The sequence below is a fragment of the Anabrus simplex genome, chromosome 3 (genome assembly GCF_040414725.1).
Source record: "Anabrus simplex isolate iqAnaSimp1 chromosome 3, ASM4041472v1, whole genome shotgun sequence".
Lineage (NCBI taxonomy): Eukaryota > Metazoa > Arthropoda > Insecta > Orthoptera > Tettigoniidae > Anabrus > Anabrus simplex.
This window is the reverse complement of record NC_090267.1, coordinates 296,460,112-296,482,162: the sequence shown is the minus strand read 5'-3', so window position 1 is coordinate 296,482,162 and position 22,051 is coordinate 296,460,112. Positions and strand designations below refer to the sequence as shown.

Below are 22,051 nucleotides of genomic sequence, written 5' to 3'. Positions count from 1 at the left end.
GGCTGTATGTGACACGATTTTCAATTATTTACAATAGGATCACTGAGTTCTCTAAGGTCACTGGGAAGGGTCATATGAAAATAATATTAATAATAATAATTAAAAATGTTCTTACGTCCCACTATGCGTTTGCTGGCAGGACCTAGTGTTTACAGTGCATTATGTCTTCTGGTATAGGCTAGAGCAATTTTGTTACTTTCATTGATGTGTCTCTGTCTTATCCTTGGCTTTGACAATATGAAAGTGACTGAGGTATGAGCGATGCTAGTAAATGCCATTCCTTGTGCAGCCAGTCCCTGCTATGAATGGTGTGAAAATATTGCTCATAGGGTCGGCTGATGTATTTCAGTGGGCTTGGCAGATTGATACATAATAGCAACTCTGCTTTGGTGAGGAAAGCAACGGGAAGCTACCTCACTCCTCATTTCCCTAGTACGCCTCTTCAGTGATGCCTAGGCCATCTATGACAGCTGATGGCAGAGCTGTTGAGGATCCAACCAGCCTTAGGGCTAAGGACTGAACATACATATACATACGTCCCACTAAGTTTTTAGTTTTCGGAGACGTCCGGGGGCCTGAATTTTGTCCCGCTAGAGTTCATTTACGTGCCAGTAAATCTACCAAACGAGGCTGACATATTTGAGCAACTTCAAATATCGCCGGACTGAGCCAGGATTGAACCTGGGCTCAGAAGGCCAGCGCACTACCGTCCGAACTACTCAGCCCGGCATGTGAAAATACGAACTCAACGCTATGCTGTCACAATTGACGAGACGTGGACGTCAACAACAGAGCCTCGAGACAAAATCTTGCTGATGTTGATAATAGCCGTGCTGGTAAATGTTGTTAATGCTGTAATGTATACAACAAAATTCAAATATATTTATACTGGGACATCGTAAGCCCTACTACTTGGAGTTCCGAATGGACTTTGCCTCTCCGTTCAAAAATCCGACTAAATCGTGCTTGAATCCGCAATGCTGGGATATGGAGGCTGACACTCTCCCACTGACTCACAGAGAGAGTTTGTTTAAAGGGGTAAAAAAAAAAAAAAAGGATGGTATTATCAGTGTCGGTAGCAGTTCTCCCACCACTCTGTCTTAGTGTTTTAAGATGTGAAAACGTAAAACAATGATCAAATGGACTCGTATTTTCCATAGGTGCACTATCTTCTTATTCTTATTCTTCTTCTTCTTCTTAATCCGTTTACCCTCCAGGGTCGGTTTTTCCCTCGGACTCTGCGAGGGATCCCACCTCTACCGCCTCAAGGGCAGTGTCCTGGAGCTTCAGACTCTGGGTCGGGGGATACAATTGGGGAGGATGACCAGTACCTCGCCTAGGCGGCCTCACCTGCTATGCTGAACAGGGGCCTTGGTGGGGGATGGGAAGACTGGAAAGGATAGACATGAAAGAGGGAAGAAAGCGGCCGTGGCCTTAAGTTAGGTACCATCCCGGCATTTGCCTGGAGAAGTGGGAAACCACGGAAAACCACTTCCAGGATGGCCGAGATGGGAATCGAACCCATATCTACTCAGTTGACCTCTCGAGGATGAGTGGATCCCGTTCCAGCCCTCGTGCCACTTTTCAAATTTCGTGGCAGAGCCGAAAAAATCGAACCCGGGCCTCCGGGGGTGGCAACTAATCACACTAACCATTACACCACAGAGGCAGTAATGTTAGTGATTTAAGGTGTGAAAACGTAAAATAATGGTCAAATGGACTCATATTTTCCATAGGTGCGCTATACTGATATAATTTCGTGAAAATAATTGCCTCTCCACCACTGGTTTCGTTGGTTTGGAACTTTTCCAAGGGTATTCCTCTCAGAGATAACTTTGCGAAACCTGCTTCAGAGTGAATCCGCTAAAAACGTGTAACTGTTATTATTGTATGACCTTAGCTAATGTGTGCAGGTATTTTGATTTGACGCCATTTAGGTTGCCTGCGGGTCAATTTCGATGTTCCGTTTAACTCAACTCAGAGAAATTAGCACCTCTCTCGGGTGGTCTATGGCTGAGTTTTTGTTAATTGCTTCAGGTGTACAACAAATTCAGATGTATTTTATACGCCGACATCGTAGGCTCTACTACATGAAGTTCCGAATGGACTATGCTCCGCCCTTCAAAAATCTGACTACCTTTATCGAGCTTGAACCCACGATGCTGGGATACGGAGGCTGACACTCTCCCACTGACTCACAAAGCGAGCTTGTTTTAAGGGTTTTAAATTCGTGTGGCTATTAGTAGCCGAGTGCAGCCTTTGTAAGACAGACCCTCCGATGAGGGTGGGCGGCATCTGCCATGTGTAGGTAACTACGCGTTATTGTGGTGGAGGATAGTGTTATGTGTGGTGTATGAGTTGCAGGAATGTTGGGGACAGCACAAATACCCAGCCCCCGAGCCACTGGAATTAACCAATGAGGGTTAAAATCCCCGACCTGGTCGGGAATCGAACCCGGACCCTCTGAACCGAAGGCCAGTACGCTGACCATTCAGCCAACGAGTCGGACGTTTTAAGGGGTAAAAAGGATGGTATTATCGGTGTCGACAGCAGTTCTCCCACCACTCTGTCTTTGTTAGTGCTTCAGTAGGCCTCACGGGTACAGATAACTTGGAGTATATGACTCGGTCTTGGTATGATGGTCAGTCAGTGAAGTGCCGTTGGCTCGTTGAAATGTGTCAGGAATCATCTAGAGCGTGCCCAGTGTTGTAAACATCATTACCAGTCACGGTGAGCTGTCACTTACATCTTTACACTCTTTGTCGTTCAGTGGATGGGCTTTCATTTTGGGAATAAACAACTGCAATTAAACTCGGTTTATGAGTTGATGTATTGTTTTATTACTCTGATTTAGGAGTTGGAATCTTTATTCAACCATCGATCATTAGAGGTTACCAAGTTTAAAAAGGAGGTCGTTGTTAAAAATAGGGGCGACTCTGCGTCTTGAAAATATCTACGGATCTATGAACAGTCGTCACCAATGGTTATGATTCTGCAGGTGTCTTTCACTGTTTGCACTATTGTATCAAATACAATTACTTTGTTCTTCTTTCGTGGCCTGTTTACAAATCATGCGGGGTTGGTATTATGTGAATTAAACATATTTTTAACATCGAGTACCCTACCTGATGCCATCCCTACTTGGAGAAATGTATTAAATAGTACGTGTCTCTTTGGTGGTTGGTAGTGTGATGTGTTGAATGTCCGACTCGTTGGCTGATGGTCAGCGTACTGGCCTTCCGTTCAGAGGGCCCAAGTTCGATTCTCGGCCGGTCGGGGATTTTAATCGCTTGTTTAATTCGTTTGGCTCGGGGACTGGGTGTTTGTGTATGTCCTAACACTCTCCTCTTCATATTCAGACAACACACCACACTACCAACCACCACAGAAACACGCAATAGTGATTACATACCTCCATCTAGGGTTGGCATCAGGAAGGCCATCTGGCCGTAAAACAGGGCCAAGTCCACATGTGCTACGCAGTTCGCAGCCACGACCCCACAGGTGTGGGGAAAAGCAGTAGAAAAAGAAAAAGAAGAAGTGTGATGTGTTGAATATAAATTGAGGTACGTATTAGGACGATCATGAAGCCTCCGTGGCTCAGGCGGCAGTAAGTCGGCCTCTCATCTCTGGGTTCCGTGGTTCAAATCCCGGTCACTCCATGTAAGATTTGTGCTGGACAAGGCCGAGACGAGACTCCGTTTTCCCTGTCATCTTTCATTCCAGCAACGCTCTCCAATATAATTTCATTTCACCTGTCAGTCATTAATCATTGCCCCTGAGGAGTGCGACAGGCTTCGGTAGCCGGCACAATTCCTATCTTCCCGCTAGATGGGGGCTTCATTTCTGACCCGGTCTAATGACTGAAAACAGGCTGTGGATTTTCATTATGGTGACACAAACAGCCAGCCCTCGAGCTAAAGGAATTAGCCAAATGCGGCTAAAATCCTGCCCAGTGGTGAATCGAGCCCGGGACCCTATGAACCGAAGACCACTATGCTGACCATTCAGTCAAGTAGCCAGTCAAATGGGTACTTCAATTAGATGGCTTTCCCGAGCAGAGGAGAGGTGGCTGCTGCTCTGCCGTGGCTCTACGCCTCTGCATTCGGGAGACGGAGAGGGGCAGGTCTCCACTGTTGGCTGTCCTGAGAATGGTTTTCCGTTATTTTCCTTCCTCCTGCAGTAAGGGGAATGCCGGGACAGTTCCTAGTATACGCCACGGCCTCCAACCCTCTCACTTCCACACATCTCGTTCTTCGATACAAATCTCCTGGCCTGAGAGACGGCGCGGCGTCACCTTTTAAGAGGCCCGCCTCCCCCTTCAGGGGAGGAATGAAAACATTTATTAGTAGTACTAAATTTAACTGAATCGCTTAAGAATTGCGTAATGATGACTTTATTCGCCTTCACAATCTTGATGCCATCAATGAAGCTATACATTCTTCAAAAAAGGAATCGTACAATATTATAATGCTTCTCTTCCCGAAATTGACTCTCTTCAGCTTCGTATTTACTTGTTCCGGTAAGATAACGTGTAAAGCCATTTCCAGTGTTCAGCAGGTCAATACTTGCATTACATTGTTTGACATTTGAGCTTGCAGTTACACCTTTTATATACCAGTCCCCTGCAACTATCTGAGCAGTCACTTATTGGTGTGGACCGAGCGAGTTGGCCGTGCTGTTAGGGGCGCGCAGCTGTGAGCTTGTATTCGGGAGATAGTGGGTTCGAATCCCACTGTCGGCAGCCCAGAAGATGGGTTTTCGTTGTTTCCCATCTTCACACCAGGCAAATGCTGGGGCTGTACCTTAATTAAGGCCACGGCCGCTTCCTTCGCACTCCTAGCCCTTTCCTATCCCATCGTTGCCATAAGACTTATGTGTGTCGGTGCGACGTAAAACAACTTGTAAAAAAAATTGGAAACCACGTAAAACCAACTTCAGGGCTGCCGACAATGGGGTTCGAACATTTTTAGTTGTTAGCATGCACTTACATTCTAATTTGGTGCAAATAATACGTATGGGCACTTATTTGATTATCCCTGGCCTCCCCATCTCATGAACCCGTGAGCCGCCAGTGAGAAGTACAAAAATTTGGCGTTAGGATATGGCCCGGCTAATGTAATGTAGGTTTACAGCAACAGTATTTACAGCAGATATATTAATTTCGTATGTTAGCATACAAATTACACTCGGTGATGCTCAATGTTCGTTAACAAAGACTGTACTGAATGTTGTTGTTTACTCAGATTCTTTCAGAGGAACTCAGAAAAAAAGAAACCAGCTTGTACCTTATTTTATCTCCCGGGACAGCTCTCTGAACATTGTATAACACCATTTATCCCTATCAGAATTTCTGTTCCAAATTGTTCCAAATGTTATTCCTTGCATAGAACCAAATTTAAAAACAATATTCTGTGGATGCGTCAAAATCTGTGACAAGTTTACACGGAAATTTTCTGTTTTAGTTAAAGAGCTCTACTTTCAACAGTCTTACATACTTTGAAGATAGCTCTGTGACTTAGTGCAAAGTGGCAGGAAGACACTCAGTAATACACTTTATATTTTTGTTTTTGTTGGATTTTTGTTTGTTTACGATGAATGTTGAAATGGAAGAGAGGGTGAGTTCTGAATTCTCTGTTTTACTGGCAATGGCGAGCTTAACCACTGAAGTTTTAGTGCTTCGCAATCGTAAGAACAAGAATAAAACTACAGAAATGTACATAAACACAGTAAGTAGTGAATCCTTGAGAATCGTAGTAGATTAATGCATCATTGAACATCGATAAACAGAGAAGATCGAAAAGGAAATGAGGTATACGGATAGTTAAGGTCTAGTAAATTTGAGTGAGAATCTAGTTATTGTATACTAAATATGCTCCATTGTTCGATAGTTATGTTATAATATGTGTGCAAATATTCCGTCATGGTATTAGCTTTGTCCAGATGGATCTTCGCTACATGCCTGCCTTGCAGGCGAGTCGGCACGTGAGCAGATAGAGTACTCTAGCGAAGTTATGACGTTCTCGCACCTGTGATACCATATCGCCACGGCTGGACCGTGGCTCGACAGCTTTGCATCCCGAATAGAGTTGGTTTCGGCTTACCGGAGACCACGGCTCTACCGAGGCTCTACAGCTCTGTATTCGAGAGACAAAGAGGGGTTGGTCCCCGCCGTTGGCTATCCTGAGAATGGTTTTCCGTGGCTTTCCATTCTCCTGTACTAAGGCGAAAACCGAATAGTTCCAATTTAGGCCACGGGCACATCCACTTTACCTTCTCCGAAAGGCACACCACTGCCACAGATTGCCCTGACCTGAGAGACGGCGTTACCATCTAGGAGGCCCGCCCTACCCTGTCCGGGTACGGAACGAAAAATTTTACCCACCCTACCATATCACATACCACATATCGCCTGCCAGCGCTTAAAAGTACGTAATAAAAAATGCTGAACATAACCTACCAATTTCAGGTGAATGCAGGGAAGATACTCAGTATATAAATAACAAGTACAGATTCTGAATTTAGCCAATTCCGTCACCGACGATAGTTTCAAAATGTCTTGAAGTACTACTCTTGTTATTTAATATTTACCAGCGTGACATATACCTTGCATAAATTTAATATCTCTGAGAACTGCCTAGATGACGGGCAGGGCAGCTCAAGTTGGCGGGTTTGATCCTTGCTCAGTCCGGTGGTATTTGAAGGTGCTCAGATACGTCGCCTCGTGTCGGTAGATTTACTGGCACGTCGAGAAATTCCTGCGACACAAAATTTCAGCACCTCGTCGTCCCTGGAAACCCCAGACGTAAACCAGTAGCATTTTCATAATAATAATAATAATAATAATAATAATAATAATAATAATAATAATAATAATAATTGTAGGAATAAGAATAAAACTACAGAAGTGTACAAGTACGTGGTGAACCCTTGAGAATCTTGGTGGATTACTGCATCATTGAATATAATTATTATTATCATCATCATCATTATATGCATAGAAATAAAATACCTTTTATTTAAACAAGTCGTTTCTCTACTTTCAACCTTACGATTACCGCAATTCAAATCACATTTACTCCTTTAAATCGCATCATTATTTCAGAGCAATCCCGTAAGTGAATAATGAAGCACACATTGTTACAATGTGCTCCCTCGAGCATAGCCTTGATGAGATCTCTTTAGGTATATGAAACAAACTGTGATTATTGTATCACTATCAAATGAAACATTAATTTTATATAAGTTCTTTCCTGTGGAGATGATGGTGAATATTAATTTAAGGACAAGTGCAACTAGATAACATCCCCTTTTAACTCTTCTTGTAAGAGATTGTATCGGAAGAGAAAGAGAAAGACCACGAAGAGTGAAAGATTTCCTAAGATGAAAGTGAGGAATCTGACACAAGCAAAATCGAGGCAATGCTAAACTCATTTAAAATAGAACACTCCCAACCCCTCTTCCCGGATCACCTGAAACTGAGGGGAGAGTATTGGCTTTTTGAAATCCAAACTGTTTTTGATGCATTCATTTGCATATTCTTATTAAAGATAGTTTGTCTGTTACTACATTAAAGATTATAATTAAATCTAAAAAGTGTTACAAATTAGTTTACAAATTATCACATTTTGTCCTGGATATTTAAATGTATTTACATTTCTTTCTGCCACTGCAGATTGACACAAAGCAAATAATGCTATGTTAAACTGTTTGATAATTTTTTTCTCCATCCACTTTCTTTCTTTCTTTTTTCTTTCTTTCTTTCTTTCTTTCTTTCTTAATCTGTTTACCCTCCAGGGTTGGTTTTTCCGTCGGACTCAGCGAGGGATCCCACCTCTACCACCTCAAGGGCAGTGCCCTGGAGCGTGAGACATTGGGTCGAGGGATACAGCTGGGGTGGATGACCAGTACCTCACCCAGGCGTCCTCACCTGCTATGCTGAACAGGAGCCTTGTGAGAGATGGGAAGATTGGAAGGGATAGACAAGGAAGAGGGAAGGAAGTGGCCGTAGCCTTAAGTTAGGTACCATCCCGGCATTTGCCTGGAGGAGAAGTGGGAAACAACGGAAAACCACTTCCAGAATGGCTGAGGAGGGAATCGAACCCACCTCTACTCATTTGACCTCCCGATGCTGAGTAGAACCCGTTCCAGCCCTCGTACCACTTTTCAATTTTGGGGGCAGAGCCGGGAATCGAACCCGGGCCTCTAGGGGTGGCAGCTAATCACACTAACCACTCCACCACAGAGGCGGACTTCTCCATCTACTCCTAGTCATTAATCGTTAACAATATAAATGACTCCGCAGAATTTGTACTGAACTTTTCAGTACGAGAACGGCCACTTCTTAGCTTAATACCCCCCTGTGGCTGGGGGCGGTAGAATAACACCCACAGTATCCCCTGTCTGTCGTAGAGGTGACTAAAAGGGGATCCATGGGGTCTTAACCTGGGAGCATGGGTTGGCAACCACGGAGTCCTTAGCTGACTCCTGGAGTTGCTTCCATTTACTTGTGCCAGGTTCCTCACTTTAATTTATCCTATCCGACCTCCCTTTGTCAACTCTTATTCTTTTCCGATCCCTATGCTATTAGGTTCCGAGGACTAGGGAGTCTTTCATTTTCAAGTTCATCATGGCCCTTGTCTTTCTTTAGCCGATATCTTCATTTTTCGAAATGACAGACCCCTTCCACTTTTCTTCTCATTAGTGTTAAAAGAGTATGGCTGCAGTTGTATTTCCTCTTAAAACAATAATCACCACCACTACCACCAACACTCTTGACTTAATAGCTTAGAAATCTAAAATAACTTGCAGAAATTTAGAAATGTCCTTGAAATTGTTCCACAGCTGCCAATCATTAACCCAAAGGCAGAGATATTCTCCAGTGCGTCTTATAGTGAGATCAGTACTAACATATGGTTCTGAAACGTGATCCTCTGTCAAAATCTGACGAAAGACAGCTTGGTAACTTAGAAGAATTTCGAAATGCATTTTTGGGCCAGTAGAATAATTGATGAAGAATAATATATTTGTAGCCTTGAGCTTAAGAGGCTATTCAATGAACCCGATATTCTTAAAGTCATTAAGATCAAGAGGCTAGGGTAGACTGGGCCAATGATAACAGAGTGATGAACAAGTTATTTAATATGTTACCAGACCAGAAGGATCCCCAGAAGTTGGTAGACCAAATCTGAGATGGGAAAAATTAAGATCTGGAGGAACAAGGCAATGAACAGGAAAGATCGACAAAAACTTCTGAGGAATGCCAAGGTCTCACCAATGATGATGGTGATAATGATGTGTATAATGATGATTATGATTAATGTTATTATTTTTACGTCAAAGTCCGGTTCCTTGCCTGGTTTAGAGGGCCCCACGTTCGATTCCCGACCGGGCCAGATATTTTAACTGCATATGGTTAATTCCTCGCATTCGTGGACTGTGGGTTTGTGTTTGTCTTACTACACTTCTTTTCATTTACATACAGCACATCACGTTGCCAACCACCACAGAAACACGCAAAAGTGACTATAATATCTTCACAGAAGGTTGGAGTCAGGAAGTGCATCCGGCCGTAAACTTGGACTAGGTCTATATTATATATCGTCATCAATAAATTGGGAAAAAGACCATGAAGAAGAAGTTTTACGTCCCACTACGTACTTTTCCGTTATTTGGAGACGGCAAGATACCCGCATTTTGTCCTACATGAGTTCTTTTACATCTAGTGACACGCGGCAAGCGCATTTGAGTGCCGGAGCGAGCCGGGATCAAACCCGCCAACTTGGATTAGGAAGGCAAGCTCTTCTACCATCAGAGCCACACAGCCCAGACTAAATTATGTTTTTATTATATATTGATTATTATATTCATAAATTTGTGCCCAGGACAGGATCTGCTTTCCGCCCATCCTGAGTTGAAACGAGCGCTAGCCACAGAGTAGCACCACAGATATGATAAAGGCAGTATCTTGCCGCCATGCTATACTAAGATAGATCACACCACGTCATATTTGGGGCTCTGTCATTAGTCAGCACTGAAATATGACTCGTGCCAAAACTATCGAGCGAAAGAAATCGTAGTGAGTTGCCAAATTCAGAGACGCAGGCTTTTTGTTAGTAGACGGTGATTAACAATAGGCCTAATGGTAATGATGGCTCCCCTTAACAATGGTCAGACCGAGCTCGATAGCTGCAGTCGCTTAAGTGCGGCCAGTATCCAGTATTCGGGAGATCGTGGGTTCGAACCCCACTGTCGGCAGCCCTGAAAATGGTTTTCCGTAGTTTCCCATTTCCACACCAGGCAAATGCTGGGGCTGTACCTTAATTAAGGCCACGGCCGCTTCCTTCCCAGTCCTAGCCCTTTCCTGTCCCATCGTCGCCATAAGACCTATCTGTGTCGGTGCGACGTAAAGCAAATAACAAAAAAAAAAAAATAATAATAATACAATGGTCAGAGGAAGAACGGGAAGGATTCCACCCTATTCAAGAATGATAGTATCTTTGAAAGAAAGAAAATAGTTGCGAAAGACGGGAACATAAAATAGACCTCACAAGCAGAACATCAATGGGATCCACTTTTACACCAGTAAATACTGTGGGGTTATGCCTTAATTAAAACCACGGTCACTCCTCGCCCTTTCCTAGACCATCGTCGCCAGAAACCTATCTAAGTTTGTGCGACGTTACGCCGCTGGCAAAAACTCTATCTGGCGGTTAATTGCGCTCCATAACAGGGCAAGGAAGCTTCGCCGTTTGGAAATCCGAAACTCGAATTCCTGTTCGGATAGCGGGAACATGAATGCAGCATTTTCTTCGGTTGCTACACGCCTTCCGCTCCCTTCTTGATGTTGACAATATGAAAGTGACTGAGGCATGAGCGATGCTACTAATGCTATTCGTAATGCTGCAGCTACTCTCGGTGATGAATGATGTGAAAGTGTTGCTCATAGGTACAGTTGGTTAAAGTTATTCTTTCTAGAAGATCACTTAAAATGTATTTTACGAGCATCAGTATTTCAAAGCTGGATTCTGGTCTTTCTATGAAATGTGGAAAGCAAGTTCTGCTGTATGCACACTTTCTTTATCTTTCTTTTTGGTTTTGCCTTGTCACTCAATCCTCTGTGGTCCACAACAAAAATATTGAACTCTTGTTCTGTTTACATTTTTATTTTGCGGCTTTCAATTTCTTTCATTAGTATGAAAATGTTATAAAATACAGATATTCCTTACCTTATTTGGCACCGAGCTCGATAGCTGTAGTCGCTTAAGTGCGGCCAGTATCCAGTAATCGGGAGATAGTGGGTTCGAGCCCCACTGTCGGCAGCCCTGAAGATGGTTTTCCGTGGTTTCCCCATTTTCACACCAGGCAAATGCCGGGGCTGTACCTTAATTAAGGCCACGGCCGCTTCCTTCCCCTTCCTAAGTCTTTCCTATCCCATCGTCGCCATAAGACATATCTGTGTCGGTGCGACGTAAAGCAAAAAAAAAAACCCACCTTATTTGGCATTATTTTAGAAAAAATATTTAGTCTATATTTTACTGCATATTTTGAAAATGTTTATCCCATATGTTTGCACATTTTTGGTCATTTTTATTACTTATAAATCTTAACCCTGCTCATGACTAGACGGGTGCTCTGTTTACCCGATTAGGGTAATTCCGGGAGAGTTGCCGCACTTTTTATGTCTTTTGTTATATCTCGGTATATTTACTTTAAAAATTGTTGCAAATTCATCGAGCATAATTTGAAAACATGTACATTTGATCAGGGATGAACAAAATATTGGCAATTGAAAGTAAATAGGAGAAAGGAGTAAACATAGGAATTGTTGCATCTGCGGCGTCTCTCCCTGGATCCCGGTATAGATGCCGACTTTGCTCGGGAGAGATGCCGCGTGTAAAATAATTAATGACAAAATCAAATTTAAGCCAATTTCTTCAACTTTAATATAACCGAACACTAGAACGTACTACAAGACAATTATATCCACATAATATAATCATTCAATGGAAAAAATCTATCTGATAATTTACAACATTAAAATCATATTTTAATTTCGATTTACTATAAATGTGCATGTGCAATGGATTCTTCACTGTGTTATATAAAACCCCACGGCACTTAACACCCTTGAAATGGCTCTGGCCTGCACAGCGACCGCTGCTCAGCCCGAAGGCCAACTATCAGGGAGAGACGCGGCACCCTCCTGTTTTCATACCTCAAGGCTATCATGGCCCAAAATTAGCTTACTCTCAACTACAGTTATGTTTCTGACGTCTACTGTACTAAAAACGTCTGATTTAAGCATTTGAAGCCAACTTAATACACAATAAATTAACACACGCAAAAACTTTGTCAGGAGGAAACATGTACTCGCCTCATGATATCGGCTATAATTGGCGTAATATACGAGCAAATTTCGTCAGACTTGCAGACAGTAGTTCTTCCTTAGAAACTGAAAAACCACACATTTGCCATCTAGCTGTAACGATGGGAACCTTTAGCTACAGTGTATGCGGCATCTCTACCGGGGCGGCATCTGTCCCGGATTTACCTTAATTCAAGGCATTCGCCTACGGCTCGTGCATTAAACTTCCCACTCGCGAATAGCCACTTGTAATATAAATTAGTATATTGTTTGCGTTATGTTCTGAAGGCAGTTCTCCTGGCCACGAGATATTAGTGGCTATCGACCACTGCGTAGCGATCCTTGTGATGAACAACTAATTTCTGGTTGCGAAAGCCAAGCAGTGCGGCTTAAGATGTCATCACGTTGACAATGTGACACTCCAATATCCGCAGGTCATCTTGTTGGACAGCAGTCGCCTTGGCAGGCCAATGCTGTTGCACCACGGGCTTATTTTTTGTTAGCCGGGCTGAGTGGCTCAGACGGTTGAGGCGCTGGCCTTCTGACCCCAACTTGGCAGGTTCAATCCTGGCTCAGTCCGGTGGTATTTGAAGGTGCTCAAATACGTCAACCTCGTGTCGGTAGATTTACTGGCACGTAAAAGAACTCCTGCGGGACTCAATTCCGGCACCTCGGCGTTTCCGAAAACCGTAAAAGTAGTTAGTGGGACGTAAAGCAAATAACATGAATTATATTTTGTTGTGAAGGGAACCATTTTTCCTGTGAAACCACAGTTTATTTACCCAGTACTTTTACATATCATTCAGGTTCACCGGTGCTTAGTCCGACTCGTTGGCTGAATGGTCAGCGTACTGGCCTTCGGTTTAGAGGGTCCCGGGTTCGATTCCCGGCCGGGTCGGGGATTTTAAGCTTAATTGGTTAATTTCAGTGGCCCGGCGGCTGGGTGTTTGTGCTGTCCCCAACATCCCTGCAACTCACACACCACACATAACACTATCCTCCACCACAATTACACGCAGTTACCTACACATGGCAGATACCGCCCACCCTCGTCGGAGGGTCTGCCTTACAAGGGCTGCACTCGGCTAGAAATAGCCATACGAAATTATTATATACCGGTGCTTAATTTTTAAATCCCGAACCAGTAGGTTTTAAATTAGGAGAACTGTTGCAGGACAAAAATTCGTAGGCACTAATAAGTTACACTTCTTAATACAATATTCCCTTGTGACATCTCGTTTTATAAGATGGTCTAGTTCAGTGGGCAGAGCGCTGGCTTTCAGAACCAAAGTTAGCGGGTTCGAACTTGTCTCAGTCCGGTGGTACTGAAAGGTACTCAAATGCGCCAGCCTCGAGTCGGTAGATTTAACAGCACTACGGGACAAACTTCCGGCACCTCAGCGTCTCCAAATAAACATCCCATAGCTCTACAGCCCTGACGGGCCTTTCGCTGCTCAACCCGAAGGCCTGCAGATTATGAGGTGGCGCATGGTCAGTACTACGAATCCTCTCGGCCGTTATTCTTGGTTTGCTAGTCCGGGATCGTCATCTCACCGTCAGATAGCTCCTCCGTTGTGAAGCTCGAACCAACCCTCAGGTCCAGGTAAAAATCCCTGACCTGACCGGGAATAGAACCCGGGTTCTTCGGGTGAGAGGCATGCACGATACCCCTAGACCCTCAGCGTCTTCGAAAACCGTAAAAATGCATTTTGTGTGAAGTAAACCCAATAACATTGTATTTTTGGAAACCTGGAATGCTACATATCTGGAATAGGTATGTCATACCATGTCAAGATCCTTGGCTAACTGGTCAGGTGTAGTGCTCTTCGGTTCATAGTGCCCCGGATTAGATTCTCAGCTGGACGGGCATTTTAGCACCGAGTGAGTTGGCCGTGTGGTTAGGGGCATACAGCTGTCAGCTTACATTGGGGAAATAGTGGGTTCGAACCCCACTGTCGGCAGCCCTGAAGATAGTTTCCATGGTTTCCCATTTTATACCATGCAAGTGTACCTTAATTAAGGCCACGACCACTTCCTTGTGCGACAGGCTTCGGCAGCCGGCACAATTCCTATCCTCGCCGCTAGATAGGTGCTTCATTCGTTCCATTCCTGGCCCGGTCGAATGACTGGAAATAGGCTGTGGATTTTCGTTTTCACCACTTCATTCGCACTCCTAGCTCCTATCTCATCGTCGCCATAAAACCTATTTGTGTCGGTGAGACGTACAGCAAATTGTAAAAATATTGAGGATTTTAGCTGCGTTTGGTTAATTCCTTTAGCTCGTGAAGTGTACGATTGTGATCATTTATATTCAACACATCACACTAATAACCGCCACAGATTCCTTCGTATAGGGTTGGCGTGAGGAAGGGTATGCTGCAGTAAAACTGGGCTAAATGCACTTTAAAATCGACCGAGATAATTCGGAAACAGACTTGGAAATAAAAAGTTGTATGTTATTATACCTGGGTTTCGGAGAAGGAAAAAGAGTACACTCTGAAGTCTAGAAGATACAAGTAAAAGAATATGCATGATGCTCTTTATTTTTAATTGCCAATATTCGAAATGAAACCTGGCAACAAGCTCGTATATTACAAAAAGAAACACTTACTTTTATATTAGTAAATAACACAAGCGTTGGCCACTGCAGCTCTACTTAATATTCATTTCATTTCATGTAATCGCAGCTGCTGAAGAAAGTCGCTTGTTCAGGTTCAGACCTAGAGAACTCTGCCGAAGGACAGTGCTTCACTTCCTCCCGCCCCGCCCCACGCGCCTATGTGGGGAAAGGTTGAATGTTTGTTGAGAGAGTGGCAAGGTACTCATGAGTAGTGTTGGGACAGTCGGTGGTACGGTGATCCGTTGATTAGGCCGCGCGCACGCTCAGGTAAGCTGTTGGGTGGTGATGGGGAGTTGATATCTCTTAGCCTATGTGCCTATGTGTTTAGAGGCACAGCTCTGCAATTTATTTGGGTTTTATGATTAAATCATCGGCTCCGTAGAGCAGTTGAAATGTTACTCACTTCCTATGCCCAAGGTTACGTGGTCGAAACCCGAGACAGTAGTTGGTTAGTGTATGAAACAGGGGGTACATGCGAGAATAATGTCAGTAGATTTACTGGCTCGGTCTGGACGTAATTTCAGTACTCTATTATCTAATCTATCTATTATCTTATTAAGAATGGAGGATCAACACATTATTATCATTATTCACCCGACTCCTTGGCTGAATATCGGCGTGTTGTTCTTCGGTTGAGAGGGTCCCAGGATCGATGCACGGCCAAGTCGAGGATTTTTAACTGTATATGGTTAGTTCCCATGGCTCGGAGACTAAATGTTTGTATTCGTCTTTAGACACATCTTCTTTACATACAATATACCATGCTACTAAACGCCATAGAAAGACGCAATAGTGAATACATCCCTTTACATAGGGTTGGCGTCAAGAAGGGCAATGCGCCGTAACGCTAGGCTAAGTCCACATCGGGGCTGACCCCTAATTAATTTGGAAAAAGTCAAGATGTTGATTATTATTATTATTATTATTATTATTATTATTATTATTATTATTATTAATTTGGACTTTCTATATGTAGTGAGTTGTTATTATTATATCTTTTATTACAATGTCCACCTCTTGTCCCGTTTCTATACGGGGTCGGGTATGAAGGGAGACGAATCTTCGTAGCCAGTTTTACGATCGGATGCCCTTCCTGACGTCAACCTCATGAGAGGAGTTGAACTGAATGACGTGATACATGGTAGTAGGAAGGGGAGGGTGAAACACTTTGCTGGCACATACCTTACTCCTGTCGAATAGCACCGAGCGGTCCGCTCAAGGCTTAACGTCCCCATCCCACGGAGGAATTACCATCAACAGCTTCATATGCCCTCACTTCATATTGGCACTGCGGAGAGGTTTGGAATTTAATCCAGGCTTTTCGCACGCAGTCTAGTGATTAAAAATTGTATACCACCACCTCCCCTACCCTGCCGGCCAACATTCTGATGGTGAAAACTTCTTCGAGCAAAGGGGCTCAAACCGGCTAACCACGGTGTTAGATCATATAGACTCCACGCTTTAACGATCATGGCCAGCAGGCGGACTATTATTATTATTATTATTATTATTATTATTATTATTATTATTTTAATGCGATGAAAATTATCGATCGATTTTGTAGTGGAAGAGACAATTATTGCTAACCTCAAAGCAATGTCTTTCTGTAATTTGTGTGGCAGCAACGTATATAGTTTACATTACAAATTACATTTTATATATTTATTATTATAATTATTAATTTGGACTTTCTATATGTAGTGAGTTGTTATTATTATATCTTTTATTACAATATCTATTTTTGTGTAGTTAGTAGTACTACAATGTTATTTTAATTTTCTCATGAGATACATTGTTGTAATTGTAGTAGTTTGTAGTAATTTTTGTATTACTGTTATAGACTATAATTTAAATGTTGCGCAGTCAAGCTAGTTGGCCGTACGGTTAGGGGCATGTTAATGTGAGGTTGCATTCCGAAGTTAGTGGGATTGAACCCCACTATCGGCAGCCCTGAAGATGGTTTTCCGTGGTTTACCATTTTCACACCGAGCAAATGCTGGGGCTGTACCTTAATTAAGACCACGGCCACTTCCTTCCCACTCCTGGCCCTTTCCTAGCCCATAGTCACCATAAGACCTATCTGTGTCGGTGCGACGTAAAACCAATCCTTAGAAAAAGAAATGTTGTGCATTATAAATATAGTAGGCCTAGTGAAGTGTAAAAGAGGGGCTAGAGCTATCATTTTGCCACACACTAAGACGTTATCTATCTATTTATATATATATATATATATTTCTTCTTATTCTTCTTCCACCACTTTTCACAAGATGGTAGTGTTGCAGATTCGAAATGCGTCACACATGTGAATCTGGCCCAGTTTTAATACTAATGAAAATCTACAGCCTTTTTCCATTTTAAGTCGGGTAAGGAATTGAATGAATGAAATCCTTATCTAGCGGCGAAGATGGGAACTGTGCCAGCTGATGAAACCTGTCGCACTCCTATGGGGAAATTAATGCCTGACAGATGAAATGAAATGATACTGGAGCGTGCTGCAGGAATGAAAAACGTCAGGGAAAACCGGAGTACTCAAACGTGTCCCGCTTCCGCTTTATTCAGCACAAATCTCACATGGAGTAACCGGGATTTGAACCACGCAACCCAGCGTTGAGAGGCCGGCGCGCTGCTGCCTGAACCACGAAGTTTTTTAATAATAATAATAATAATAATAATAATAATAATAATAATAATAATAATAATAATGTTACGCCCCACTAACTCCATTTACGGTTTCCGGAGACACCGAGGTGCCGCAGACGTTGTCGACGTATTTGAGAACCTTTAAATACCATCGGACATAGTCGAGATGGAGTCACAGCTATAGAATGTTGAGTTACTCAAATGGCCGTTAAAACGGTACTCTATTTGCAACATATGGCCGAAATTTTAATTGATTTTGTCGAGTATACACCGAGTATGTCATCATATATCTTTTACACGCCGATATAGTACAACATGGAATACCAAATAGACTTTCTTTTTCCGCCCTTCGATAATCCGACTACCTCTGCCGGGTTTGAATCCGCAATTTTGGGATGTGGAGTTCGACCGCTGATCCCCAGAAGGATCTATGGTAAGATAACTGAGTTGCAAGGCATATACCAAGTTACAGGAAAAGGAAGTAATCTCACAACTGGTTAGTGATTCCGTCAAGGGGTTCAGAACTCGCTAACCTCTGACAGTATCCTTGGTTAAAAACAACTTTATACAAGTTTATTGTCTGATACATAAGTTCATTTTAGAAGTTGTTTTTAGATACATAGAATACATACAAGGTTCTAGGTTTTACGGGCCTTCGATGTAGCACCATTGTTGCGCACGTGGAAGCTTCCGGTTCCTTCCGCACTGTGTAATCTATGGATGGTGCGAGGAGAGATCGATTGCCTGCAGAACGTCTTCAGGTGTTCGAACGAGATCATACGCAGTAGTTCCTTCATCCTAGGGATTAGGTCGAGGTGGCAGGGACTTAAATCCTAAGAGTATGGGGGTGGTAGAGCACTTCCTAGCCCTAGTGACTAAACAAACGAGACGTCACTCCTGCTGCATACGCCCTTCCATTGTCATATAGAATATGGATGAGCTAGCTGCCTGCTGTCATTTCTTGATGGATGCAGTACTTTTGCATCCATCTCTTGGCACAGGCCAGAGCAAAGTGTAGCTTCCACTGAAGTTCCAGTCTCACCCATGGCTGTGACAATATGGAAGCTGCTGGGGTGTGGGTCGTGCTGAGTAATGGCATTCAGAGCACAACCAGTGTGTCTGAGTGTTATGAAAGGTATTGCTCATAGGGTCAGTCATGCTACAATAGCACTACCTGCCCCAGTGAGGAAAGCAATGGCAAACTACCTCACTCCTCGTCTTGCCTAGTACGCCTCATTTAGGTACTGTCATTGGTTTTTATGGTTATCCTATAACTGTATAGCCTTTGGTGGTGCTATTTGAGGATCCAACCAGCCTGTGGGCTGATGACCTAACAGACATGTGTAAAGAGCCCTGCAACTTCGACCTAAACCCTAACATGAAGGAACCACTGTGTGGGATTTGCTTCGGAACAGGTGAAGACGATCTGTCGGCAATCGATCGCCCTCTCCGCACCAACCAGAGATTAGGCAGTGACGACTTTATAGCCAAAGGCTTCTGCGTTGCTGGGAACACATACGCAATGTTGTTGGCTACATAGAAGGCATGCAAACACCTAGAACATTGTTGGTATGCTACTGTATCTAGAAAAATGTGGTGCCACTACTGTGTATAAAACAAACAAAATAATCTTGTAACATATACAGCCAATTAACAATAATAATAATGCCTCTCGATGAATTACAAGTTGGAGATCTTAGAAAGAAGAATAGTACGGAAAATCTTGGGCCCAATCCAGACCGAAACGTGTTGAAAACTTCGGAACAATGAAGTCTACAAAAATGTGGAGAATGTTTCAGAGACCATGAAAAAGAGAAGGTTATCATTTCTCGGACATTTGTTCAGAATGGACAAAACCAAACTAACCAAAATGTTTTTCGGCTACCTGTGGAACAAGAAGACAACGGCAACACAGCAATTCCTGCTACTCTAGTAACTTACGAAAGTTTTCCAGACACTGCATGTTAAACTTAACATGAATTAATGACTAACGCTGAGTAGTGTCAATTACATCCGACTCCTTGGCTGACGGTCAGCGTAGTGGCTTTTGGTTCAGTGGGCGGGGGCTGGGTGTGTGTTCACCTTAATACAAACCTGCATTTGCATACAACATATCACAGTAAAAACCAGCTCAGAAACATGCAATCCCTCCACGTTGGGTTGCTGTCAGGGAAGACTTCATATCATAATACGGAAGGAGTAAGAAATAATAGTTTTAATCTTCATTCCGAAGTTCAGAAGCTATGATTCACCAAGGTTTTCAAAATGGTTGTTTGAAAATTGTTTTCTGATTATCCAGGTGAAACTTCGATGTGGATGTTCGAGTCCAAATATAGCTCATTGCGGTACTTACTTTTTAGATACACCATAGTTAGGAATCCGTCAGTGTTGAAAAAGATATCATGAACTTGACGACACGGTCACGACATGACGATATTTTAAAGTCAATTTTTCACTGTTCTTGTATTCACATTTTCTCTTGAAATCTCCTCGCGTACCACATTTTGAGAACCGCTGATGTAACTGGCTAGAAATAACCGAAATTGGTGTCATATATTTTAATTAACTGCTACAACTGGTTTCTGAAAGGAGACACCTAAGCGTTCGTTATCATGTCTCGCAGTCTTATCCACATGATAGAGAGCTATGGTAATAGCTTGCCTTTAAATTTGATCACAAACGTGGCCGTATTAGGTGGAGCGTGAATTATGTGGCTGCCCTCGTTAGCTCTTTTAAGAAGAATGAGGTATGGAACTCTAGTAACGTACGTTACTCAAATGCAAACCCGATCCTAGGCAAAACTTAAAGATAGATAATATAATAATACTGACACTTTTTACCTAAAAAAATCAGGTCCAGGAGTAATCCCGGATTATTAAACTGTGCAGTAGACTGTTATGTCATAAATCATGAGTTCTAAAGTAGTGCTTATACTGTAAGGCTGAGGTTCGATTCATGCCGCGTTCGCTTTCCTTCAGTTGCGGCGATAAGGACTCCGTAGACCTTGCGGGGTGGGGGGTCCCATGACTTGTGAGGGGCCCTTTCACTGTTTCTTAATTCAGTAACCGAAGAGTGATTTTACATATTGATAAAGCTACAGCACACAACACAGTATTACGTGTATTACAGAGGTTTATTCCAAACTAAGGCCGTCGTAGTGCAGAGCTTCTTTCGTCAATAAGAGTATGGTAGTTATTTCTGAAAGAATGTGAGTTTCCCACGTTGCCTACGTTATAATACAAGGCCTGGAAATAGAGCCCGTAAAACGCTATGGAAGTGGTTACACTGAAGTTCAATGCCGGGCCGCTAGGATCGCTATCTTGCCCTCGGTCTACCAGGCTCGCGCCTTTAAACGTGTTCATTAACTGAGTTGGTTGTGAATGTATTATGTATTTGTCTGATGTTAAGCATTCGCAGTTCCAGTCATGGTTTATTCACGAGAAATTAAAGGTAGTGGAATTTTGTTTCACAAGTTTCCAGTGAATGTTCAATGTTCGAAACATTATACAGAGGAAGTATTACGCATGAGATACGACTTCAAGCTGATCGAAGTAGGCCTCTGTTCCTAAGTTTTGAACCGAGTTACGTCATAAGAATCGGGCGATCCCAAAATTTGTCACTGGACTTTTTTTAAACTATGCTACCGTGACCGGCAATCATTTGAGAGGCATCTTCAAACTCAGAAATCTTAAATTAGGAAACCAACGAGGAAAATAATTTGCCCAACAAATTTCACGAAAATGAATGTAGCAAGAGCTAAAAATATTGTATTTTCCCCTGAAACAATCTCTGGTTTGTAAAGTATGGAGGTGGTTTTGTCCCGAGAGCATAAAATACAGTTTAAAATAAGCCATTTGTTTTATGGAGCATTTGATTAAATTGTTCAATGCGCATAACGTCTGCAACACCTCACATGGGACATATTCAGGAACGAGAACAAACGAGCATCTTTTAACCGGGCGAGTTGGTCGTACGATTAGGGGCGCGCGGCTGTGAGGTTGCATCCGGGAGATAGTGGGTTCGAATCCCACTGTCGGCAGCCCTGAAGGTGGTTTTCCGTGGTTTCCCATTTTGACACCAGGCAAATGCTGGGGCTGCTTCCTTCCAACTCCTAGGCCTTTCCTATCCCATCGTCGCCATAATACCTATCTGTGTCGGTGCGATGTAAAGTCACTAGCAAAAAAAAAAAAAAAGCATCTTTTAGTACTGAAGATGAACTCCTCAGTTGGTTAATTAATGATTTCCTGTCATATATTAAGAAACTTAAAATGCATTCAGAGAAAGTAAAAAAGAATCAGGAGAGAAATGTATCAGGCATAGATCTTGACTATCCAGTCCACTGTGGCCTGCGTAAAATACCTCATAAGTATACATTTGCATTATGCATTGACGAGGAACCTAACGAGCTATGACATCGAGCTCTT

General features: G+C 42.9%; 1 protein-coding gene across 1 annotated transcript in view; it reads left to right on the top strand.

Moving 5' to 3' along the window:
* Positions 1-2,641: 2,641 nt before the first annotated feature.
* Positions 2,642-22,051, top strand: part of LOC136867245 (carbonic anhydrase 2) — a 234,326-nt gene continuing 214,916 nt past the window's right edge. Inside the window, exon 1 of the mRNA XM_067144384.2 lies at positions 2,642-2,730. The gene's annotated coding sequence lies outside the window, so the exon portion shown is untranslated. The remainder of the gene's footprint in view (positions 2,731-22,051) is intronic.